The 27,517-nt window shown below is 42.4% G+C and overlaps 1 protein-coding gene across 2 annotated transcripts in view; it reads left to right on the top strand.

Annotated features, from left to right (window-relative positions):
• NEGR1 (neuronal growth regulator 1) overlaps nt 1–27,517 on the top strand; it is a 1,020,236-nt gene that overhangs the window by 717,983 nt on the left and 274,736 nt on the right. The window lies entirely within an intron of this gene.

Below are 27,517 nucleotides of genomic sequence, written 5' to 3' on the forward strand. Positions count from 1 at the left end.
TTTATGACGCCCGGCAAGGCCGTGCGGGTTCTGCCACCGGTGCAGGCCTCCTGTCCCTCTCTAATGCAGCAATCTGCTCCATTAGCTCCCGCCTAGTGGGCCCACTGTCTCCTCATCTGAAGAGGAAATGGCTGGCGGGGGCTTTCTAGGTGCAGGCCGTTTAGCCGGCTGCTTACCCTTGGATGGGCCGCTCCCTTTTTTAGTAGGCATTGTATTGACCAGATTACTGTGTAAGCACTAATCAACTGTCTAAAAGGTGGCAAGCTCACAGCCAAGCCACTTAACCAGCAAGGCAATATATTGCCGCAGTAACCCTGGCTGGCCACTAGATGGCATCGCTACAGCCACTAGCTGGCTTCACTACTGCCCCCAAAGGAGCAAACAGAAAATGGCCACCCTCAGAAGCTAATATAAAATGGCCACCAGGCAGGAACCTAACAGATAATATGCCTGGCTACTGATAAGGCCCCTTATAAAACAATGGCACTTTATGACAGAGTGCCAACTCTTAGCAAATGTAATGGCCAATCTTCTAAGCCAATTTTACTTAATCAAGCAAACCCTTGATTAGCCCCACAGGAGATCCGAGCTCTAATCCCACTGGGCCTTCCCAGGAAGGAAACACGGCCCACACGTGGGGTAGGAGGAACCAGGGGGGGGGTCAGTCGCCACCTCCCCTAAGCCAATGTCTCCCCAGCAACCCAGCACACTCCAACCCGCCATCTATTAACAGCATAGGGCACCGAGCCCAGCCTCAACAACGGGCTCCTGTTGCAGGGCCCCGAGCCACAATGCTGGCGCGAGGAAGCCAGCGATCGGGGCCACTGCCACCGCCAAATGCTGCCGCCGCTGCGGAGTTGCCCGGGAGCCACTGGGCCAAAAGCGCCGCAAAATGGAGCTGCCCGCATCACAAGCACGGCCCCACAGGCTATGAACCAGCCCAACTCGGGCCGCTTTGCTTCCCACACGCTCGGAAGGAGAGGAGAAAAATCGCTCCTGCCCTCTCTGAGCGCTCTTTGCAACTGCGGCCAGGGGAAAGTGGAGCCGCCTGAAAAGAGCACCTGGCTCCGCCCCCTGGCCAAAGCCCCGGATAACCAGGAAGGGAGCCTGTCTCCATTCCTCCAGGTGGGGCTGCAAAAGCCAACTCCCTGCTAAAGATGCTATGCAGCAGCAGGGTGAGTCGCATTCTTTAATCTGCATGCATTTAAAACATTTCTCTTCTCTTGCTCTCAGCTAAAAACTCACAAAGCAGATTATTCATGACAGTAATGAAGCAATTACAAAATATGTTTGGGTAAACTTCAAAATTAGGAAACTGGAACTTATCATCACCAGCCTTCATGATATTTGCAGGCCTTCTTTTGTAACACAAACCAATACGCATACGCGTATGGCATATGCCATTGAGCGAGCTGCCATTGTGCATGGGATTTGGCTGTGACTTACCTTGATTCATATTATTGTAACTGCCAGGAAGAAGGGGATACCAGAAATGGGACTCGTCGCTAGCAAACCCGTTGCGGTTACTATTCACTGAATTTTGAAAAAAACGTTTGGCTTTAAAACTCACTACTTTTGGGTCAGTCACTTTGTATAAGCCATGTAACCGTTGCTCATGAATTCGTGTATGTAAGCTTTTTAAGCTACTGTTTACTGTATGTCCTTGTACTCTGAGGTTGTTTAAGGTAGCTTTGTGTTGGTTGTGGGCTATTGTTTTTCAAAACTTCGTTGGTTGTAGCTCGCTCCCACATTGTAACAATTAGCAATTTGTGCCAGCTTCGATACCACTTAGAGTTCACTTGATTATTATTTAACTGTGTGATAAAGTATTTTTATACATCAGCTTAAAATTGCTTTGTTTATTCACTCTTAGTTAGTCAGTCACGGTTATTTTGGTGTTTGGCTGGCCTTCTTTCATAAGACAATCCTAGTTAGTTTTCTGTAAAAGGTCTAGGTTAATCGTTGTGATTGAGGATTTGGATGAATTGGGACTACCTGAACTTCAAATGCTATTACCAACTGTGACAAGTCAGTGTCTCTCAACCCCATTTCCCCTTCTGTGCAATATGAATTAAAATGGATCCTCTTGATAGATACTAAATCTTGTACTAATCTGGAAATACCATGATGTACTTCTAAGGTGAGGCATTTGAAATAGTGGAGACCAATATCATTTGATGATGTTAACTTGTTCCTGACTTTAAGATCACACTTCAACAAACCAAAACTAGTCTATTGCCATTTTAAGCAGACAGCAGAAATAGGGGAGACTTACAAGCTCGTAGAGGGGCTGCTACTTATGGTTTCTGAGCTGAATTTAGCATCATGGGTCACACTCACAACTTATCATCCATTATGTGTTATACTCTAATCTGTTCCAGTCTATTACTATCCCTTACACAGAGAATCATGCCTGAAAAATTTATGGCAAGTTCCACACCAACTCTCTCTTTCCCCCAACTCTCTCCCCTCCCGTAATCTTCCTTATAAATGTGTGCAAAATTATTTCCCTCTAATATTCATCTGAAGAAATGAACTCTGACTCACAAACACTCATGCTGAAATAAATGCTGCTAGTTTTTAAGATACCACTGGACTTCTGTTTTATTACACTGTGTATGGAGGCCAGCTTTAATGGTGCCATTAAGAATGCTTCAGTTGCTTCTACTACAATTTAAGCTTTGTTTCAGCAACAACAATCTGCAGTGTCCAAATAAGGCTGCAATCATATTTGGGTTTTGTTTTTTTAAGAACTCGGTTTACTCAGGCACAGGGCTTTTTTCTGGAAACAGAGGTGGTGGAACTCAGTGGTGGAACTCATGACTGCACAATGACGTCACTTTGGGTCAGCTGGAATAAGAGGGGAGTTTTTTAAAGTTTATATCGCCCTTGGAGAAAATGGCAATCTAAACTCCCCTCTGTCCGGAGATCAGGGGGCGGGGCCACTGGCCATGTGACCATTTTCAAGAGGTGCCGGAACTCCGTTCCACCGGGTTCCAGCTGAAAAAAAGCCCTGCTCAGGCATATAACCAGGGTGAACATAACATAGGCTTCAGTTCTGAACTTTATATATCACAACCAAAAGAACTGAGTATTAATCTGTAGTCTGCTGCCTTGTCCATGCCTTTGGCATGGGAATATTCTGAAAAAAGAACGCTGAAGAAGAAAACTTTTAACTTTATCCCTAGCTATTATTTTTATCACTGATGGAATGCTAACCCTTTGTATCTGTGGTGCAGATATGCTCATCTTTTTTCCCCATTTACTATAGAAGGATGTCTGATTGTACAGCTATCCATACCGCATGCAGATATCCATCAAATCTATTTGTTTAAGTGTATTATGTTCTTTCCAACAGTGAGCAGCTGGTTTTATCTTTGCCATGAGTATTAAAATGTAGATTGGCATCCTTTTGTCAAGATTTTACCTCTAAGACAGCAAAATCAATACCCTAATATATCCTACCACATGGGCTGTTTAAGCATGGTTTGGTAAAATGACTTTAAAAGGAAAATTCAAAATTTCTACAGAATACAGTGACTTTATGGATCTCAGTTACATATAATTTAGCCTGACAGCAGTTTGACTCAATAATAAAAAGTTAATATAACTTTTGACAATGGGGGAAAAATTAAACTTAGCTTTTCCCCATATTAATACCAATTCTGTGCACTAGCCTCAGAACTAACAGTTTTAAAGCAACAGCAAACTGGACATTGTTTTTGTAGAAAAAAATATGAATAGTGCCTGTGAGTCTGCAATGTAGACTGCAATGTAGTTTACTATAAAATGTGTTTTATTACTTGATAGTGACTGTTCTTTTGAAATTAACAGGTTTATCCTGGTATTACTGTTTCTTACGATTCTCACATCACCACTTTGATGATTGACAGTAGTACGTCAGTTTAATACCTTCAGAAGATTTATTGCTCTAATGATGCATTTATATAACGACAGACTACCATTTTATGACAGAGTACTTTTTCTGGATTGTAAAAGTTTGATATCAGCACATTTATTTATGCATGATTTGTTCTAAAGGATGTGCAAAATTGCTCTTAAAGATGACCAATTAAAAAAAAAACTAGACTGTTGTTTCTGTTATGTAGCTGTGGATCACTAGCAGCCCTTAAGTTTTCTTAGAACAGCCATCAGTTAGGGCCAGAGTTCAGACTTTGATTCTATGGTACAATTCCAGACAACTACAGTTAAGAATCTCAGGTAGCCTGGCCTGAAAAGAACTCTGCCTGCAGATCCAGCATCAGGATTTAGTATTCCCAGGCTGTGGAAGGACCTGCTGTTGACTTCTGACCTTCCACCACTGAGGTGGCAAGAAACAACTACCATCTTCCACCTTCTCTCTCTCTGAGCTTAGACAGACCTCATCTGTTGGCTGTCTCTTTGGTGCCCCAGGACCATCACTCATTTAGTGTTTGTCAGCCCAAGCAACTGAGTGACAAGGAGCATTAGCAATCACTAAAGCAGCCAGCAGTAGTGGGAAAGACCAACAGCAACTGTTACAGCAGCTGTCACTTACTCTTGCCCTCTGTGTGGGGACCCACTAGAGGGTAAAAAGTATTTTAGGAAGAGCCCAAAATAGTCTGCAATCAGTCCAGGACTTGGATTAGTATAAGACAGAGCCCTATATTTCCTTAAACAGCTCCTAAATTATTCCTAAATTATTTCTAAGTTATTCTTATATATATATATATATATATCCCACCTTTCTTCCCAATGGGGAGTGAAAGCTGCTTACCTCATTCTCTGTTCTTTTTTCTCACAAAAAAGAAATATGGTAGAGTTAAACAGTCATTTTTGCAGCCTAGGCTGAGGGCAAGGAAAGGGGCAGCAGGCAACAAACTCAGACCCACACCAAGCTGGAGAATAAATGGCCACAACTTTATTGAATACAGCAAGAAGGAGCATTGGCGATACATATGGGTCAGCTCTCCAAAGCATCGGCTGACCTGCCTGCCAGCCGATGACCCCTCACCCCCCCAAACCGCAGCTGAGGGGGGAAACCAAGGAGTGACATTGAAGGGGGAGATCACCTGGGTGTACATCCCTCCATGATTCCCCTGCCACCTGGGAGTAAGTATGCCCTGGCAGCCCCCAAGCTGAGCATGCACCTCCATAACTCACTCCCAAGATTCCTTAAGGGAATCCCCTTAATGGGGAAACTGGGCCTGCAGGCTCTGCCTCCCCCCAAAAGGGGATCTGATCCAATGCAAACCACCCCAAGAGCCATGACAGGGCTCCCCACCAAAGCTCCTACAGCTGCAACCATTCCACCAGGCCATCCTGCAAGTCCTGCAACCAAATGTCGTGACCCCAGCTGGATAAATGAACCCCATCCAGGCAAAAGAGAGCCTCCAGGCAAAAAGAAATGTCAGGGTGCATGATGAGCGCATCTTCAGCTGCAGATATGTAAAGTTGACAACACATCCCCATTAGTATGAACCCCCCTGCTCAGGGCGAATATAGGAAAGGAAGGCCCTGGACCTTCATCAGCCAATGCCCTGGATGGCAGCGGAAGGCATGCCCGAGCTCGTGGCCACAGTGGCCGCCCCAATCCTAAAGGAATGCATGGCGAACTCCTGGGGGGGGGGGAGGGCGCAAGCCAGTGGCCTGGAGGCAAATCTGCAAGAGAGACGAGAACTGGAACTGGGTGACAGGTGACAGGTCCTTATGTAACAGGAACAGGCCCTGGTGGGAAGGGCGGATGGACAGGAAAGACCACACAGCCTGGACCGGGAAAATAGAAGCATCAGACAAGGCTTGCAAGCAAATGGAGGAACCATGCCCTCTCTGGTCTGTCTTGGAGCGGCGGATGGTGATGGTTACCACATGCCCAGACAGGACCACATCACCAGTGATGACAGCCCAACCTGAAGTGTTGGAGTGGGAGTCCGCCACCAGCTTGCTGATGCGGAATGCCCCAAAGAAGGCCAGGACAAAAGCTGTGTGGAAAAGCTGGTCCTCCTAAGGGGACCAACAGAGGTCAGGGATCACCCACAGGATGCTACGCAGAATCGCTAGGGTAGTGGGCCTGTGTTGGTCCAGGACAGTAGGGAAGATCCGCAACCAACCCTCTATGGCCCTGTGGGCAGCGAAGCAGTTGCACGGGTCAGGGAAACCCTGGGCCTTGCTAAAACGGGAAATAGCTGCTAGGTCCCTTTTTTTAAAAATAATTTTTATTGGGTGAGTTAACATACAAATTAATTAATATACATTCTATTACCCCACCTATTCCTGTTTCCCCCACCCACTCCCTCCCCCCTTTTCTTGTTAGACTTCCAACAGCTTTCCAACCCATTATCTAATTGTGTCTATTATTCTATCTAATACATTGTCTAAAAAAAAGAATATTAGTTCACACTATCAACTTATTTTAACTTTCCATATATTATTTCCATCAGTAAAGACATTCTACCTCCCCCTTTAATAGTTGTCCAATGACCACACCTTCCCCCTTTTGTCCCATTTCTTTTCCAAATAACTTTTAAATTTCCCCCAGTCCCTAACAAATTCTTCTGAGTCTTGCTCTCTCATTTTCCTTGTCAATTTGTCCATCTCTGCCATGTACAGCAATTTCTGTATCCAATCTTCTATTGTCGGTATCTCTTGTGTCTTCCATAATTGTGCATATAATATCCTTGCTGCAGTTGTCATATAAAACATTAACAATCTATCTTGGGTCGCAAAATCTTCTAAACCTATACATAACAATAACAACTCTGGGTTTTTACTCACTTTTTTTGTAATATATCTGACATAACATCAACAATATTCCCCCAAAATTGTTTAGCTTTTTCAGAAGACCACCACATATGATAAAACGACCCTTCATGTTTTTTTACATTTTCAACATTTATCTGACATTTGGCTATGCCCACAGGCTAATTTCTTTGGTGTTAAATACCATCTATACATCATTTTATAAACATTCTCCCTCATATTAGTACATGTTGATATCTTTAATGTATTTCTCCACAAATGCTCCCATGCTTCCATTGTAAAATCTTTGTTACAATTTATTGCCTACTTTACCATTTGCACTTTTACTACTTCATCTTCTGTAAACCATTTTAACAGAATCTTATATATCTTAGATATCGTTTTTTCCCTTCTTGTAGTAAACATTCTTCCAATTCTGAATTTTTTAATCTAAATCCTATTTTTCTACGATCTGAATCATACAAATCTTTAATTTGTCTATACTGGAAACACCCATAATGAAATGTTAATTCTTCATTTGCTTTAATTGTAACTGTTTTTGTTCCATTCTCAAAATTTCTTTGTATGTCATCCACTCCTCGCCATTATATTCCGTTTTAGGATTTACAACTTCCGCTGGTACAATCCACAATGGGGTTTCTTCATCTAAATATCTCTTATATTTTTTTGCCAAACCATAAATAAACTCTGTCTCACATAATGATGTAAAAACATAGCATCTGCTTATCATACCATAAATATGCATGCCATCCAAATATTTTGTTGTATCCTTCCAAGGCTAGTAATTTATGATTCTTTAATAACATCCAACCTTTCAGCCACACTAAATAAATTGCTTCGTGGTAAAGTCGCAGATTAGGTCATTGTAGTCTTCCTCGTTCCTTGGCATCATACAGCACTTTCATTTTCACTCTAGGTTTCTTTCCTGCCCACACAGAATTTAATATCTTTCTTTGCCATTTTTCAAATTGCTTTTTGTCTTTTACTATTGGTATTGTTTGTAGTAAAAACATCATCCTTGGAAATACATTCATTTTAATCACTGCAATGCGGCCTAACCATGACAAATTTAAATTATTCCATTTCATCATATCCCTATCTATTTGTTGCCACAGTTTATCATAGTTATTCTTAAATAAGTCAATATTCTTCGCAGTGAGTTCAATCCCTAAATATTTTACTTTATGTACCACCTCGCAATTTGTTTTCTCCATTAGTTCTTGATGTTTTTGCTTGATCATATTTTTACATAACAGCTTAGATTTACTTCTGTTGATATAAAACCCGGCAAGGTCACCAAATTCTTTTATTTTGTTTAACAGCTTTGGCATATTTTGAATTGGATCTTCAATTATAACCATCAAGTCATCAGCAAATGCTCTTACTTTATATGAAAAACCTTTAATTTTCATTCCTCTTACATTGTCATCTTCCCGTATCTGTCTTAATAAAATTTCTAGTACCATCACAAACAACAAAGGCGATAGTGGGCAACCTTGTCTTGTACCTTTTCTTATCTCCAGTCTTTTGGATAACTCATTATTTACCACAACTGCTGCACATTGGTCTTTGTATATTGCTTTCACTGCTTGTATAAATTCCTTGCCCATCTGCATCTTTTCCATAACTGCAAACATAAAATCCCATTTCAAATTATCAAAGGCCTTCTCTGCATCCACAAAAAAAAGCCAACCTCCTTCCCCGGATGTTTTTTGTAATATTCTATTGCATTTATTACCACTCTCAAATTATCTTTAATTTGTCTCTCTGGTAAGAAGCCTGCTTGTTCTTCTGCCACAAATTCCATCAACCAACCTTTTAGCCTTTCTGCTAATATCTTAGCAAAAATTTTATAGTCATTATTTGTTAGCGATATTAGTCGATAATTTTTCACATTCAGTAAATCTTGCTCCTCTTTTGGTATCAATGTAATATTTGCTTCATTCCACGTATCGGGCAATCCTTTTCCTTCCAATATTCCATTCATTACCTTCTGCAACAATGGTGCCAAATCTTTAACCATCATCTTATAAAACTTGGCAGATATTCCATCTGGTCCTTGTGCCTTTCCCAATTTTGTTGCTTGTATTGCCTCAGTAATTTCCAGTTCTGTAATTTTAGCATTTAATCTCTCTTTCAATTTATTCGGTATAATTGGCAAATTTATATTCTGAAGATATTCATCAATCAAATTGATGTCCACAAGTTTTTTCTGGTACAACTTGGCATAAAATTTGTAAACTGCTCTACTTATTGCTGGTTGATCTATCAATTCTTTCCCATCTTCCACAATTTTACTTATTAATTTTCTCTCTCTCTCTTTTTTTCATTTGCCATGCTAAATATTTTCCAGGTTTGTTGGCTCCTTCAAAAGACTTCTGCTTTAATCTTTTCAACTCCCATTCCAACTTTTTGTTTTCCATTGCTTTTATTTGTTCTTGTAAAATTTTTATCTCCTGTTGCAATTTCTTTTTTCCTGGTCTTTTCTTTAATTGTTGCTCTTTTGGGACAATTTTTCCTTGTGTTTCCTTTAATTTCATTTCCTTATTCTCCATCTGAATTTTGTACGTCCCATTCCAAATCTCCATAAAATAGGATTATGGTCTGAGCTTATTCTTGGCATAATTTCCACATCCTTTGTCCATATAGCTAATTCTTTAGATGCCCAAACCAAAAGTTGTTTTTAGCTCGTTTACATTTTAAAGTTTTTCAAATTCTCCAAAAATTTTCCCTGGGTGGCATTAGTAGCTTTCCCCCTTTAATTAGATATTTGATTCCCAATTAAAGCGTTAGTCTTTAAGTCGAAATCACATCCGTATGGGGAGATAGTAATCTTTACCTCTTAATCTCTTCTCTTGGGTTGTAATCGCTGCTTCTTTTGCCAATCTTCACTCAAATCTGTTACTGAGGCTTGGGTATGACAATCTTATGCCAATTCGTTGACTCCAAAGCTGCTTCAGAGATAACAGCAGGGGGAGAGTCCTTAATTCAGAACCCCCCTCCGCTGAGATCACTCACTCTTGGGGCTACAAGCGTTCCTGCCCGCTTTCTTCCTGGAAGCGGGGGGCTGCAGGTGGTCGAGGCACCTGCCAGCCTAAAAAACAGCAACTCGGATGGTCCAGCTCCCTGGACCACTTCAGACCGCCATAGATCCAAACCGGAAGTCCGCTGCTAGGTCCCTTTGCATGGTTCTGGGTGCGAAACCGAACCCCCATTAGTGGCCCAGGTAATGCAGCACTATCGCCTGTGAGGTGGGCCAGGGAGGATGGTCCCTTTTATCAGCTGCAAATGCCAGGAAGTGAGCCGTTGCCGATGAGTAGGGTCTCAGGGTGGACAGGGCCAGTGAGCCCAGTACTCCCTGCATTATGGTGTCCCTCCAATCAGCTACAGTTCCTCTGGAAATGGGTTGGGGGTGCAATGGGCTGCCAGTGCCAGAGCGAAGAATCTTTCCATCTGGAATCGAGACAATGTGCTGGCAATGCCATTATCCACACCTGCTTCACCAGGCTGAAAAAGAGATGTTAGAAGCAAGGCAGACCAGGACAAAACAGCAAACCAAACACATGACACGCTCAGAGCGAGAAGTTTGCTTGTTGATGACCCGTACTGACGCTAGATTATCATACCAAAAAATGACTCGCTTCTCCTGAAGGTTTTCTCCTGAAGGTACTGACACTGCCACTAAGATGGGGGAAAGTTCTAGGAAGGCAAGGTCCCGAAGAATCCCGGCCTCCGCCCAGGACAGGGGCCATCTCTGGGCGCACCAGTGCTCCCTAAAGTAAGCCCGAAACCCCAGACTGTCAGCTGCATCTGAGTGTACCTGGAACTCAGAACCCAAATCCACAGCATCCTGCCACTAGGAGACCCCATTGTACCCCGACAGAAAGTCAAGCCATACCCGAAGATCCTCCTTGATCCCCCTGGTAAGCAGGATATGATGGTGAAAAGGTGTTCCCGCAGGCTCTGGAGATACGTGAGCAGAAAGCCTGCCCCAGGGAGACCAACCGACATGCAAAATTAAGGTGCCCAGTGATGGATTGGAGCTCCTTCAGAGTGCATTCTTTGCATGATAAAGTCCCAGCAAATATGTCCAGCAGGCAACCTAGCTTGTCGCTGGGAAGCCGGGAAAACCCCGCCACAGAATCCAATTCAATGCCCAGGTAGGTGAGACGGGAAGCTGGGCCCTCAGTTTTCTCTTCAGCAAGGGGGACCCCTAATTCCTTGGCCAGTGTTTGGAATGAGTTCAGGCGGTCAACACAGGCTGAGCTGCCAGGTGGCCCCATTATCAAAAAATCATCTAAATAATGGCAGATATGGGAGGAACCCATGTGTTCTTTGGTGGCCACTCAATGAAAGTACTAAAGGTCTCAAAGGCTGCACAGGCCACAGAGCACCCCATGGGCATGGCCTTGTCCACATACCAGTGGTTCTGGAATTTAAAACCCAGAAGGCAGTGGTCTAAGGGGTGAACTGGCAGCAGCCTGAATGCAGACTGCACATCACATTTGGCCATAAAGTCCCCAGGGCCACACGAACGGCCCAAACGCACAGCAAGATCAAAGGAGGAATATTTAACAGAACACAACTCGGTGGGGGGGGTGGCCTCATTGACAGATGAGCCACGGGGATAAGACAAGTGATGGATAAGCCTGTACTCCCCCAGAGCCTTCTTGGGGACCACACCCAATGGGGATACCCGGAGGTTGGGGGGTGATGAAAAGGGGCCAGCAACGTGGCCAGCGTGCACCTCTTTGGCTAACTTGACTGCCATGACCTCTGGCAATTCACGGGCGGATTTAAGGTTGTCAGAGGTGGTAGCCACATGAGGGCCAATAAACAGTATGCAAAACCTGACAGAAAAACTCTCCCAGTAATATATAGAAATCAAATAAATAAAAAATAATAAAAAATAAAATATGTTTTCAAAGTCTGATTTGGGTTTCTGTAATATATCTATTAACTGGATTAAGGGGAAACCAGTCTTGTGATAAAAATGTGGAGCAGCACAATATTTTTGGAAAAATTTTTGCTCTGTAGGAGTCCCAAACTTTGAATGTTTCCGTTAAGAATATATTTTTTTTATCTGTGATGGGTGGGAACAATGTTTATTCCACAATAGTTCTTGTGTTTTCATGGGGTGATGAAGAGGTTTCAAGATTTGTAGTCTTGTTCTTTTCTTCATAGCATCTGTATTGCATTTGTAAGGTGGATAGAGTGTGCATATGAAAGAAGTCAGGGTAATTGAGTCCTCCATTAGAATTTTTCTGTCTCAGGATTTGGAAGGAGATTTGCAGCTGTTTATAGTTCCATAGGAAACTATTGAGAATGGATTGCCATTGTTTCACTGTTTCTGTCGGTAGTGATATTGGGATGGTGTGGAAAAGAAAATTATTTTTGGAAGAACAAATGCTTTGACTAAATGATATCTATCGTACCATGAGCTTTGCTGTTTGTTCCATTTGATTAAGTCTAATTTTATTTCTCTGATTTTCTGAGTGTGGTTATATTTTATTAGATTATTCTAGTTAAGGGGGATATTAATTCCAAGATACAGTAGGTAATTGTCGGCCCATTGATAATTATATTTTGAGCAGATTTTCTCTTTGGTTTGCTGTTTAATGTTAATAGGGAGTATCATTGATTTAGAGGTATTGATTGTTAGGCCAGAGACTTGAGCATATAGATAAAGAGTTTCCTGTAGATGTGGAAGGAATTCTTCTAGTTTCATGATATATAGTAGCATGTCATCAGCAAACATACTTGCTTGTGGATTTTTGATGCTATTTTTATACCATGGATTTGATTGTGATCACAGATCTTGGCAGCTAAGGGATCTAGAGCAATAGCAAAGAGCAAAAGTGAGAAGGGACATACTTGTCTCATTCCTCTGGAAAGCTTTATTATTTCTGATATTGATCCGTTTATTTTTATTTGAGCTGTTGCTTGTGGGTAGATTGTATTAATTGCTCAAAGAAATTTATTCCTGAATCCTATCAGGAGTTCTTGTAGGTAGATTGTTTCCAGAGAATCAAAGGCTTTTTCAATGTCAAGAGAGAGGAGAATGGCTTCAGCCTGTTTCTGTTTACATGTAGCTAGGATATTCAATGCTTTATAGATATTTTCTGTAATTTCTCTTCCTGGTTGGAAAAACAAATCCAGATTGTTCTTGTTGGATGTAATGATCTATGAATGAATTTATTAATTGTGTTATGATTGAGGTAAAGATTTTGTAGTCTTGATTTAGTAAAGATATAGGCTGATAGAAGGCCAGGTTTGGGGGATTTTTTCTTTGTGTTTCTATAATTGTAGAATTACTCCCTGTGGGAGGTTGTAAACCTGTTTCTAAGATATTGTTGCATGTGTTTGTTAATAAGTGAGCAATATTTGCATTGAAAACCTTGAAGAATTCTGATGGGAAGCCGTCCAGATCCACTGCTTTATTATTCTTTAATTTTTGGATCACTTCTTGTGTTTCAGCAGTTGTCAGTGTGATTCTTCAAGTTGTTTGATTTCCTTGTGCGTGTAAATTTTTTTTGAATTTTATCTATGGATCGTTTTTTGGATATATATAGCTTATTGTAAAAGTCTTTGAAGGTTTGGGTTATTTCTTTTGATTTGTTGTGTGTGTGACCCTTGGCGTCTTATATTGTTGATATGAGGCCCTTTTTTCTTTTGTTCTCCAAGACAAGATTTTAAGGTTTTGAGGAATAAAACCAATGTTTTTGTTTCAAGTATAGCAGATTTCTTTGTATTTGATTTATTTCTAGGGTTTCTAATTGTGTTCATTTAATAGTCTACGATAGACTTTTTTGCTTCCTTTTCTTTTGTTGTTGTTGCTCTAGCTGCTTAATTCTTCTCAATATTGCTTGTTTCTGTTCATTTCCTTCTTATTTGTGTATGCTGATTTGGAGATATGGTGCCCTCTTAAAACTGCTTTAAAAGCGTCCCATTTCATGTGTGGTAAGACTTCAGACGATTCATTCTTTTAGATAGTGTGTGATAGATTGTTCTGTTGATTTAACTACACTTTGGTTGTATAGAAGGGCTTTGTTTAGCATCCAGTGCTTTTTTGGAGTGGACTGTGGTCCAAAAGATAGTAGACAGCTTGCCCATGCATGGTCTGATCAGGTTATGTTGCCAATTTGTGTGCTGGTTACTCTATTCATTAGGTTTTCTTTGATAAGTATATAATCAATCCTGGTGTGTGTGTTATGTCTAGATGAGAAGTATGTAGTCTCTTTCTTGATTGTGCATCTGGCACCATATATCTATTAGCTGAAAGTTTTTCAGAATTGTTGCCAGCCTGGTGTTTTGTTTTGTTTTGCTTTTAGATGTGTTGCACTTGTAATGTGATTCATCAAAGTTATGATTTATTATGCAGTTGAAAACTGCATAATAATTGCTGGTGTTACCACCAACAATTATTTGCCCCCCCCCCCCCCAGTCAGAAGAATGAGACAGACACAAGGCATTGGAACTAAGGGCTGCTTTATTAAATACAACAACAACTCTAAACTGCAGCAAAGGCAAACTGGCAGAACAGGTCAAGCCACAGGGTCACCCCAGGACTTCCACCTTGACCTACCTGAGCAAGCCCCACTGCTCTGTGCGTGAGCCATTCTTGGAATGGCCTAGACCCGGTCGGCCAGGCAAAGGGTTCCGCCCCCCCCCCATCAAGTTCTTAAGCCTCAGCCATACAGCATAAGAGAAGGACTTGCACCTGGGGTTCCCTGGAGGCGGTCTGCACAGGTGGTGGTAGTCATGAAGCATATCATCCCTCCTGACAGACCCCATTTCCCTACCATTGGAGAATTGCCAAAGGGGTGCTCACCAGCCCCTCCCTATTTCCTGACTTTCTCCTGCCACCGCGGAAGGCTTAGGCCTCTGCTTAGGCTTCCGTGCCCCACAGGTGGCCTAGTGCCAACCTGAGTCCTTGCCACAGGTTATCTAAGAAGATGTCATTGCCAGCCACAGACAGGTGTACCCCATCGTCCCTATAAATGGTGGCAAATGTAGCTTTGATCCTAGGGTGGGGGAGGTAAATCCCCAATCCACCACCCAATGCCTTCTGAATGGCCCTATTGGCCCTATGCCTAGCATGAGCCATGCCCCTGGGATCCAATGTCTCCCTCCATGTATGCAGAGGGAGCATTTCGGACCAGAAAATAAGAACTCTGGGCCATTAGCTCTTAATGACTTTAAAGTTGTCAATTGCCTGTAGAGACAGAGCCCTGCCTTTCATCAAACCCAGGTCATTACCACCCAGGTGGATGACCACAATATGCGGAGGAGGACTGCTCCTTCTCCCAAACAATAGAGGCAGCAACCCTGACCACTGGAGACCCCACCGGCCCAGCTATTCAACTGTGGCGACTTCACCTAGGCCAAGTTGAGAACCAACCAGAGTTCTTCTGGCATGGACGGCCACCCAGAACACAATTCTGTGTCCAGCAATGAGAATGTGCTTCCTCTCAGGGTGCCCCGACACACCTAGAGAAACAAAATCAAACATTGTGAGGGTCAAATAAAGGTAGAGGATGAATGTAGGATTGGTAGGCAGACAATCTTAATGTCCCTGCCAGAGTACCCCAAGGCTGCTGCCGTGGAGGCTGCCCCAATTCGAAAGGAATGGGTGCCAAACTTGACACCTGATAAACCCAACTGATGCAGTGCCCTATTTGTCATTCCCCAAAACTGGTAATATGTAAGGGGAGAGCGATCGCAATGGCGAAAAAACACCCCTTGGTCCTCCCCGTAACCGCAACGTAACTTTTAAGTGCCCTCACTGGGCACAACCCTTTCACATCACAAGAGCCCAAAGTAAGCACTGCCCCAACCTGCTTCTGGTCAGTCTTATACCGCCTAATCTTGATTGACAACTTCCTGCCAAGGAATTTAACATCCTTAGCTAGCAATGCCCTGTCTGATACGTCCCTCCGTGACTGAACTACCAGTTCACCGACATGCAGGGCCCCAAAAATGCCATCAACATGGCAGCATGGAAAAGTTTTTCCTCAAAACTTGAACTGCAAACTTTCCCCCAAATTGCCCCCAGCCCCCGTAGGATGTTCGGAGAGTTAGGCTGTCTCCCATCCTTCGGGGTCACCGATTCATGAGCCCAGCCTCCCAACATCTTCCTTATTTGGAAATCCCCTGTGGATTCAGGCCACCCATGTGCCTTGCTGGCAAATGTCAAGGCTGCTAACTGCCCCCTAATGGACTTGACCGCCAACCCGCGGGCCCACTGAGCAACGTAGAACTGCAACAAGTGGTCAGGAGGGATAGGCCACTGCTGGTCTAGCCACCTCCCCCCAAAATACCCGGAACTGTTTTACCACACACTCATATGCTCTCCACGTGCTGGGGGCAATGGCCAGCTGGATTGCTCTGGTTACCTCAGATGTCCAAGCTGCCACAGCTCTAAGGGCATTCGAGTAGGCAGAAGGTCAGTCCCGGGGGCTAGTTGCTGGAAACGTTCCATCTGTTGGCGAGACAAAGTGTCCCAGGTTCAAAACCCCACTTTACTATAGAAGCTTGCTGGATGACCTTGGTGCAGTCACATACACTCAACCTAACCTGCCTCATAGGATTGTTATGAGAATAAAATGAAAGAGTAGAATGGTGTAAATTCTGGCCTATTTGGCCTATTTGGAGCCAAAATTAGCCCCAGTGAAGTGCAGAATCATGCCTGTAGCTGGAGTGATGATGTCACTTCAGGAAGTGATCTCATCATGCCCACCAGGAGTTTGACCAGTGCATGCTTTCCCAAGTTGCCTGCCGGTGGTGGGCAATTGCCAGGGAGGTTGCCAAAGCAGAGACCATGAGCAAAATAAAGAGTTATCTCCTTTTGCTGTTCAAAATGAACATGTATGAAAGCAATTTGATACATAAAATTTTTAAAACCATTATAGATCTTCAGCCAACAAATGTCAAATTTTCCAATAAACTCGCAGTAATCCCACTTTGGGCTGTGAACTATCTTATTATGAAATTATGAATATTGTGAGAGGGAGGAAAGGAAAGGATGAGCCAGTGCTGGTCTCCTGTGGCCCTTTCTTATGTCTCCAGGGTAATGTTAATTGCCACTTTGGGATCAAGGAGGAATTTTCCTCCAGGCCAGATTGGCCAGGGATCCTGGAGGATTTTTGCCTACCTCTGGGCATTGAGCAGGGGTCCCTGGGGGAGTGAGGGATGGCTGTGAATGTTCTGCATTGTGCAGGGGGTTGGACTAGATAGCCCTTGGGGTTCTCTTCCAACTATTTCTAGTTCTGAGCAGATGCCATAATATGTACAGTCTGTTTACAATGAAGACATATTTCTATTTTTCATATGCATTGGTTAACTCACATGTTAAGTTGTACTCATTTGTCATAATCAGATTCCTGGTGGCTTCATGGTGATGCTGTCTGCTTATGTATGGTGTTTCCAGATACTACTCTACTGTGCCAAGATATGCCCTTCAAAAGGCCAGGGCCGATTCCAGATGACTAACCTTAAGGCGCTTCATGCCGCCCTCTTCCGGATCGCGACAGGGAAAATGCGAAATATCGCGTTTCCTCACGCGAGTTTTGCGCGACGACGCGCAAAACTCGCGCGAGGAAACGCGATATTTCGCATTTTCCCCATCGCGATCCGGAAGAGGGCGGCATGAAGCGCCTTAAGGTTAGTCATCTGGAATCGGCCCAGGTGTCTATGTTCCATTGACAAGTGAAAATAAGAAGTATTTAAGCAAATGTTAGTCTGATCAACAATTATCTGCTGATTTATTGATGTTACTGTCTTGACCACACCACATGATGTACAATTAGAGGCACCTAAACTAAAATCAATACATGAAGTCTGCTCAGGCTCTTCTCAGCAGAGCTTCATTCTTTCTCCTTAGTGATAAAAATGAAAAAAGTGGGGATTATTAGAAAAGTGTTTGAAAATAAAACAGCCAATATTATAATGCCCTTGTATAAAGCTGTGGTGCAGCCTCATTTGGAATACTGTGTGCAATTCTGGTCATCATATCTCAAAAAGGATATTACAGAGCTGGAAAAAAACACAGGCGGGAGCAACCAACATGATTATGAGGAAAGACTGAAGAGTCTGGAACTTTTCAGTTTAGAAAAGAAATTACTATGGGGGGGGGGAAACATGGTAGAGATTTATAAAAGTATGCGTCGTATAGAGAGAGGATAGAAAGAATGGAGAGAATTGTTTCCCCTCCTCTAAAATTCTAGAGCTTGAGGGCACCCAATAACAACAACAACAACAACATTCGATTTATATACCGCCCTTCAGGACAACTTAATGCCCACTCAGAGCGGTTTACAAAGTATGCAGTTATTATCCCCACAACAAACACCCTGTGAGGCAGGTGGGGCTGAGAGAGCTCTGGAGAGCTGCGACTAGCCCAAGGTCACCCAGCTGGCTTCAATAAAGTTGATGGGCAGTAAATTCAAGACAGACAAAAGGAAAGTGAATGGAAGTGATTAAAATGTGGAATTTGTTGCCGGATGATGTGATAGCCGCAGGTACAGACAGTTTTAAAAGAGGATTTCACAGATTCATGGTCTATCAGCGGCTGTCTACTAGCCATAATGACTAAAGGGAACTTCCACATTCAAAAGCAATGAACCTCTGAATACCAGTGCTAGGAGGCAACTTCAGTGGAAGGCCTCAGCCTCTGTGTCCTGCTGTTGACCCTCCAGAGTAACTGGTTGGCCATTGTGTGAGACGGGATGCCATATGAGATGTACCACTGCTCTGATCCCTCAGCCCTCTTCTTATGTTCTTATGTTCTGATGATAGCCACTCCTGAAAGTTCTGGGACTTTGCCCAGGTCACACAAGAGCTAAAGTCCTTTCTCACTGTAACCCCCCGAGTCCCAAGGACCAGGTTCAATATGTTTACCAATTCAAATATAAATGCAATTTATTTTTACACAACTATGAAAACATTCCCAAAGTTATTAATACTGGATCAGTAACCAGTGACCCCAGAGTACAGTCCTACTCACAATCCCTTGGTAAAGCGTGCAGACAGTTCTGTAGATTTGGCCAGAGGCTTTGCCTGGAACAGCGTCCCAAATATCTAGCAGGCCTTGCCACAGCAGTACTCTTCTTGTGAAGATGCTGTTTGAATCCTGGGGCTTGCTTGTTGCCCTAGGAGCAGTTCCCCTTTTCTCCTAGCAAGATGAAGCGGGGCAGCTCTGTGCTAGGCTGCTGGTCTCAAGCAGTCAATGAGTTCATCTACAAGCAATTCCTGCTCTTGCTTCTTCAGCTCTTCCCAGCTACTGCAGTTCTTCCAGGGAGAAGAGTTCAGCTCTGTGATGATCTTAGCTCCAAAGCTTGGAGACAAGCTTTGCCTTCCAAACAGCAGCAGCAGCAGCAGCTCTTCCCTTCCCTAGTATTTCCAGCTAGCCTAGTCCTGTATAACACCCACTCCTCTTATTCATGGTGACCTCTTTTTTATATACATGCCCCATGGGCCTTTGCTAAACATGCAAATTAAACAACCCTAGGTACAGCTCAGTTATCTGTTAGTCTGGTCTATGTATCTGCAGTCTATTAATCAGGCCTAGATCCTAGGCCCCAAACCCTTTTTCCAGTACAGGCTTACATTACTATCATAGGGCCAAGCTACACATGACGAATGACACTTGAACAGCAAGTGTATTTCTCCCTGTTCACTTGCCCTCCACTAAATCCACTTGCCGTTCAAGTGTCATTCGTCATGTGTAGCTTGGCCCATAGCATATCAACCATTCTATAATACCATGTCTATCCTCTGGATGACCAAAGTTTATACACATTTGCTACCATCATATGTACACAATCCAATTCATATCTTATCAATACATACAGAATTATTAACACACTGATTGATTCAAAGATTAATCTGAATGTAGAATTGTTATTGAACAGGTATATGGGCATTTTAGGTTATGTTACATACTGTTCACCCCAGCTGGTGGTGGTTCAGGAGATGCCACCGCCCACCTGCTCCTTGCTGTCACCCTCAGTTTACAACTTTTCCCTGCAGCAGCTGATGCAGTTGGTGCGCCTTCCCTTCTTGTTCCTCCTGGCACCATGCAGCAAGCTGTATGTACCCAGTAAAGTTTTCCAGACTCCTGCAAAACTTGCAAGAGCCTGCCGTCATATGGAGTATGAGCAGATTACCATGCTACATTTACAGACAGCAGGGAGAGTGAGGTAGGGAAGGAGCATTGGCTGTTCTGGTTCAGGGAAAGAAGCAGCAAAGAAACAAGAAATTCCTAAGAAGCAGGAGTGGTCATGGCAGAAGAGGCTTAGGCCTCGATAACAGCCAGCATGTGCATAAGCTCCTTAAAAGCACACTGTAAGACTACAGAGGGAGAAGTTGCACTAAAAAGAGGAATCTGCTGATTACTTGTCAACACACCTAACTAGTACTTGTCTTTTTCATATTCTTTTACTTGCTCTTCGCTCCATTCATTCCCATTACCTGCCTTCTTTCTTCTCCACTTGATGCCTGCCCAAGTCTCCAAAAGAGGAAAATGTAATATGCTGATTGTTCCAAAGAAAGCTTATATAGTTCCCTAGAGGGCAATACCTGGGAAGGCTAACGTAGTGTAATGGTTAGCATGCTGGACTAGGCCAACTCCACACTCTGCCATGAAACCCACTATGTGAGTTCAGCCTAATTATTCTTCCACATAACCTACCTCACAGAATTTTTGTGAGGTGGAAATGTAAGAGACACAAACTTTGTATGACATCCTTAAGCTCCTTGGAGGAAAAGTGGGAGAAAAATGAAACTGTGATGGACTGAACGTTTTAAAAGTGCTGTACACACAGCTACAGGACTGTTAAGGGTTAATTCTTCACAGAAATAGAGATCTTGGGTGACAGACTATTCCAAGGCATCTGACTGGGTAACATACACTGGAAAAAGGAGAGTCTGTTTTCAGTTCTAGCTGAGAGGGATAGAGTGTGAAGGGTTGGGGAAAATGGAGTCCTAACAGAGAGCAGTTTTAACGCTGACAGGAGAACTAGGAAAAAGGTTGGCAAGGAAGTTTGGGAAGTAGGTGCAGACTCCCAATCAGGCCAAAGAACAAGGATAGATCTTCTAAGGAGAGGAGATTTTTCCTACCCAAACAGGGAGGTAGCTCTGGAGAGTTAAGAGATCCCTGGTCGGGGATGGTTAGAAACTGCCTATGGAGACCTTTCGATTTAGTTAACAACTGAAAGAAAGCACTGGTGTTTGGAGAGAAGAGGATTGGAGTACTACAAAGTGGGTACCGGCATTCCTAACTCCAAAAGAGATAGAGAATACTGAAATAAAGTATTCTAGAGTGTTTGGGGAACACCAAGGGAACAAAAGCCTCAGCACATAAGCATTTAAGTATTTATGAAGAGTGTAAGAACTAAAGTCAGTACATGCACAGACTTTATGTTTTATGTTGAATTGCCTCAGAAATTTTCAACTTGTGATTTCACCTGACCTTTCCTCTGAAATATAGCAACAACAACAACAACAATAATAAATGCTCGATTTATATACCTCCCTTCAGGACAACTTAATACCCCCTCAAAGCGGATTACAGAGTATGTTATTATTATGCCCACAACAAAACACCCTGTGAGGCAGGTGGGGCTGAGAGAGCTCTTAGAAGCTGTGACTAACCCAGGTCACCCAGCTGGCTTCAAGCAGAGGAGTGGGGAATCAAACCTAGCTCTCCAGATTAGAGTCCTGCGCTCTTAACCACTACACCAATACAAACTAGTTAGTTAGTTTTGAATTTTAAAACTGCTCTGGATCCATTTCTGCTGTAAAAGGATGAGGGAACGTCATAGTAACATAAAGAGAAAAGTGCAGCTGGTTTGGTAATGAAAGCAGATGTTGTATGCCAGTAGTTCATGGATTACAATCCCCTCTATACCTGGCAAATATCCTACTTGCCCACAATTAGAGCTGGCCCTAATTTGTTCTTCCCTTGGCATACTTTTTAAATCTCTAATTCAAATTTTTCGTTTGAATCTGCCAAAATCCAGCATTTTAGAGAGGAAACCCATAACTTACATAAATCTGTTGTGGCACGAAAATGAATATTCTATATGTTGCTCATTGTACCACATAATCTAATCAGATGATCATATCCTTGCATACAAACACCACCCACCCTAGTTTTTGTTCTAAGAAACTCTGGCAGACGCTGTAATAGCCACTCTGATATAAAACTGCTTGGAGTGCCCTTAACATTTTTTTCTTCATTGCACTTTATTTCTGTAGGTCTTTGCTTGTCTGGTTCTCCCCTCCTCTAGCAGCAGCTCCAGCTAGCAAGCTTTTTCACAGTGCACATCCATTTTCCATGCTGTTATTGTTTCCAAATGTATTTTTCAACTGAGCTGGTGATGGCTTCCTAGATCAGGCAACTTATACTACTTGTGCGGTAGTGTGGCTCTGGCTGCTGAAGCCTGTCACTTCTGTCAATATGGAGTGGCAGCAATATTGACTTTGGCGAAGCCGAATGTTACCACTTTCAAGATTGCAAAGCAAATGCCACGTGTATTAGAATTCTGGAAATGACCCATGATGTATCTCAAAAAGTACTCTTGGTGTTCAGATCTGAATTTTAGAAAAGTCCCCAGTGAGCATTCTTTGCATGTCTTGTTTGAAGGTGGCACCTGTAATTTGATGAGCAACATTTATGTGGGTCGCCATCAATATGATTTAAAGGGTGAATATTGTGGGGCCGCCTCTTGCATGGTGCATGTGTATGTGTACAGGCATTCTTCTGCTTAGCCCCTGTATTTCTTCACAGGTGTCTGAAAATTTGGCAGCCACTCTCAGTATTTTTGAGCTTTTTTCCAAAATTATGAGAGCTAGACATTTGTTATATAGAAAGCTAAGATTTTTTAAATGTTATTTTACTTATTGAAAATATTTATACACCTTCCTTTCTCCTGAGCATCTCAAGAGCCATGGTGGTTAAAAACATTAAAAAATCAATTTGATAAATCAATAAAATTTAAACATGTATAATCATTTTTAAAATCAGTCTGAACACCTCACACCCTAACCAGACCGGTATTTCCCCTTTGCCTAGTCTTAGAGCTGAACTACATGAGACAAATTACACATGAAGAGCACGTGATTGAACTGGAGAGCCATTTTGGTGTAGTAGTTAAGAGCACAGGACTCTAATCTGGAGAACCAGGTTTGATTCCTCACTCTTCCACTTGAAGCCAGCTGGGTGACCTTGGGCCAGTCACAGCTTCTAGGAGCTCTCTCAGCCCCACCCACTTCACATGGTGTTTGCTGTTGTGGGCATAATAATAACATACTTTGTAAACCGCTCTGGGTGGGTGTTAACTCATCCTGAAGGGTGGTATATAAATCAAATATTATTATTGTTGTTGTTGTTTCCCCCATTACTTTCCTGTTCACTCACACACTTCAGCCACACAGCAGTCAATCCTGTGTATGGAGTGGCATGGGTTTCTTCCCTATTCCTCCGAGATGAGGGATGGTATCCCATGATGTGCCTTCTCTTTGTGCATGCTCAAATCTTCCTCAGCAGTACAGAACAAATTCGGCCATTATTTCTAATGGGAAATGTGATGCAGGTTTTCCAGGGGGGTTGGGGGCGTTTTGGACCTACTCCTAACTGTCCTCTAACTACCCCAGTTTCATGAATACTGGGCTTCAGGGGGCCATTTTATGCCCCCTCAAAGAAGGTGCCCCCAGCAACCTCTAATCGCCATTATTCCCTATGGGGAAAACTAGGGGAGGTATCTAGGAAAGCTATCTAGGAGGCTGGGGTGGCATTTTGCAAGCAAAATCCACCAATTTTTCCGTGGACTTACTCTTAACAGTCCTCTAAAGACCCTCGAAGTTTCAGGGAGATTGAACCATGGGGTCCATTTTATGCTCCCACAAAGAAGATGCCCCCAGCCACCCCATTTGTTTCCATTGTAGGAAAAAACTGACTCCCACTGCAGAAACTCATAGATCATGACTGTCGTTGCCATAGGCACACTCTCAATTACAATCTACACACCAGACAGCCCAACAGAACCAAAATGAAGCCCCCATCCCAAACTCAGCACCCTCTGAGCAGGCTGTCCCAACACTTTCCATTAGTTTCTATTATGAGAAAAATGATTTTCACTACAGAAACACATGGATCATGCCTTCCCCAGGGTTCAGCTTCTCTGAAACTTGAGGGGATCTTTAGAAGACAGTTAGGAGTAGGTCCCCAGAAAATTTGGTGGATTTTGCTTGCAAAATGCCACCCTAGCTCCCCTAGATAAATCCCCTAGTTTTCCCAATAGGGAATAATGGAGATTGGAGTTGGCTGGGAGCACCTTCTTTTGCAGGGGGGGGGGCATAAAATAGCCCTCCATAGTTCAATATTCATGAAACTTGGGGGGGGGGGGTGATAGAGGACCGTTTGGATTGGGTTCCCAGCAAATTTGGTAAAATTCGGTCCAAAACTGCCCCTCCAGGGCCCCTGAAAGCCTTGAATCACATTTCCCACTGGAAACAATGGCCATCTCTCTCATGTCGACCAAAATCAGCACTCTGCACTGGTGACTCTCTGATTATGGCCATGGACACTTGCAACTGCAGCTACATGAAGTTATATGACATGTGCATGGACTGAAGCTATGGGACATGTGCTCAGCTTGGGGAAAAGTTGACATTGCCATGTTGGAGCACATTTATTTCTAAACACTTGCACAAACTCGTGTAAGTCATCTCATGTAACTCAGCTCTCAGGCTGCCCTCAAAGCTTGATGGAATAACTCTGATTTACAACCTTGCAAGAAAGACAAGAGGGCAGAAAACCCTTGACCTCTTCTGGAAGGGTGATAGCCATGGAACATGGGGCAGCCATAGGACAACCACTGAAAAAGCCCAAGCCCAGACCATTGCAAAGTGTGCCTTAGACAAAAAAGATGTTACTAACAATAGGCCCTACTGGGGGAACAAAGGATGGGAACTTTCTTACACTCATAGAGAATCACTAGAATACATCAAAGTTTATTATTATACACTGAATTATTGGTAGCTGAATGTGTGAAACGACCTCATTGAAAACCATTGTATTCTTAAAGGACTGAAAGTGGATGAAGAAGAATTTAAACTTAAATGTTATGCAGATGAAGTTGTTTTGACAATTTTGAACCCACATGAGACACTACAACATGTTCGCCATTTCCACACACGTTGAATAATGCACTTTTAATGCACTTTAGCAATTCTTTGGAAGTGGATTTTTTGTTCCACACATGGAAAAGCAGTTCCAAATGTTCACTAAAGAATATTGAAAGTGGATTATCCCATGTGTGTGGAAGCAGCCGTTATGGAACATCTTGTGAGTTTTGGAAATTTTTCGGAATTTAAAGTTTATAAGAAAAAAACCTAAAAAAATCCCCAAGTTTTTAACCAGGAAAGAAGAAGAAAAAATTGAGGAACTGTTGGAATGTGAGATAGCAGTAAACCCGGTGAAGTATTTGGGCATAAATATAACAGAATAAAAGAAGACACTATTTAAAAACAATTATGAAGTACTATGGAGAAAGATTCAAAACTATCTTGAAGGGTGGTCAAAGTTAAAATTGTCCTGGATAGAAAGAATTTCTGCAATCAAAATGAATAGTTTACTGAAAATTAACTTTTTATTTCAAATGTTACCAATCAGTATAAAAGATAAGACACTCCAAAGCTGGCAAAGACAGATAAATCAATTTATCTGGAACAGCAAAAAAAGAGAGTAGGATTTAAGGTATTACAAGCTGGAAGAAGTTCTGCAAAATGGCGACTGATTGAGAAACACAGATCTGTGTGCTCTCGTGCTGGCTGTTTCTTTGAAGGCAGGTTTATGAAAATAAACCCAAAGCACGTTTCCTAATGATAGAAGACGTACCAGCTACGCTTGCAAGAGGAATATCAGAGGATTTTTGAGCCCTTTTAATTAGGGGCTTAACGATCTTCTGTGTCCTCCAACGCGGCAACATCAAGCAGGAAACAGATTCAGACCGGCTGAAATGCTGAGCAAGTCTGCCTTGTAAACATCTTTTTACCTTTCTTCTCTGGACCTTGAATTGTTATAATCTCCTCTATTCTACAAGAAACTAAAGATCAGCTATTTTTGAATTGATATAGCCTCCTCTTTCTTCTACAAGAAATTAAAGATCAGCTATTTTTTCTATCTCATCTTATTTCTCTGAATGAAGACAGCTAACAAATTTGCAGCTCCTTAAAGAATTCATCAAAAATAATTATTTACGGCTTATCTGGACTTTGAAGTTTAAAAAATTTAGATTTTTAAAACATAATAGATCTAGACTGTTAAATGTGAACTTTAAACATACACAGGAAAAGTGCCAATATTTTGGACATTAACTAAGTGCCAACATTTACTATTTTTCTCTTATGTTTTGATTTTCTTCTCACCTTTTGGAAAGAAATTGTGTAACAGACTCATATTTTGAACTAGTTTGTTTTGATCGGATATAACAACTTGCTGCTTTTGGACTACAGTATATTAACTGTTGATTTTGACTTTAAATTTTAAAGTATAATTTGGACTAGACTATTAAAGCCAGAACTATAAACATCTTTTTCTCTTCAAAACATGTAGACTTAGCTGCTCTTCAAAACATGTAAACATAGCTGCTTTGACTGGTAAAGAGTGGGACTGTAGTTCAATGATAGAGCATATGTACTGCATGCATAGGATTCCCAACTCTGGATTGGGAAATTCCTGGAGATTTGGGAGTAGAACCAGGGGAAGCTGGGGTTTGGAGAGGGGAGGGACCTCATCAGGGTCTAATGCCATTGAGTCCGCCCTCCAGAGCATCCATTTTCTCCTGGAAAACTGAACCCTGTAGTCTGGAGATCAGTTGTAATTCTAGGAAATCTCCAGCTCCACCTGGACATTGGCAACCTTATGCATACAGAACATCCAAGGTTCAGTTCCTGGAATCTCCAGTTAAACGATTTGAGCTAACGAATGTTGGGGAAGACATCCAAAAGCTCTCCAAAGGTGGGCTTTTTTTCTTCAGTGATAGTAAATGATACAGAGCAAGATGGACCAGTGGTGAGGCAGCTGTGTGTGTGTATAACTTCAGACCCTCAATTTTAAAATTCAATCCTTGGTTCAAAGTCATCTTCAGTACAAGTAAAATGAGAAATACATGATGAGGCAAGGAGGAATTTCCAAAACCAATGACAGATAACAGGATAGTTGTGCAAAATGGACAAAACTGTTGGATATTCCCTGTATACAAATAACAGATTATCATATAAGTAAATTAGGGCTGCTATGGATATTTAGAAAGGGAACTACCATACTTCTAGTGAAATCCTAAGCAGAGTTACTCCAGTTTAAGCTCATTGATTTTAATGGGTTTAGACTGGTGCAACTCTGCTTAGTATTTCACTGTTAGTGGCGGATGAACACACTAAATTCCCCAATGTTACTGAATTTCAAGATCTCCCATTTAGCTACAATCTTTATTTTTCATTTCCCCCCATTCATTCAGTGGAATGAAATACATTACTGTGACACTACCTTGATTTACCCTCTGAAAGAGAAATTTGCCATCAATATGTCAAAGTATATCCAAATACTGTGCACAAAGGCGTATGAAAATAGTGTCGTCTTGACTAGTCCACGCTGCTTTCAAGCAAAGCATAATCTAACTTTTATTCCATTCTGTCTACTAACATATGCCTCATTTCAGACTGATAGCAAATAATATTTTCCTAGAATTTCAGTTTGGTCACAGTGGAATGTAGC

This window comes from Eublepharis macularius, chromosome 5, assembly GCF_028583425.1.
Source record: "Eublepharis macularius isolate TG4126 chromosome 5, MPM_Emac_v1.0, whole genome shotgun sequence".
In the NCBI taxonomy this organism is placed as follows: Eukaryota; Metazoa; Chordata; class Lepidosauria; order Squamata; family Eublepharidae; genus Eublepharis; species Eublepharis macularius.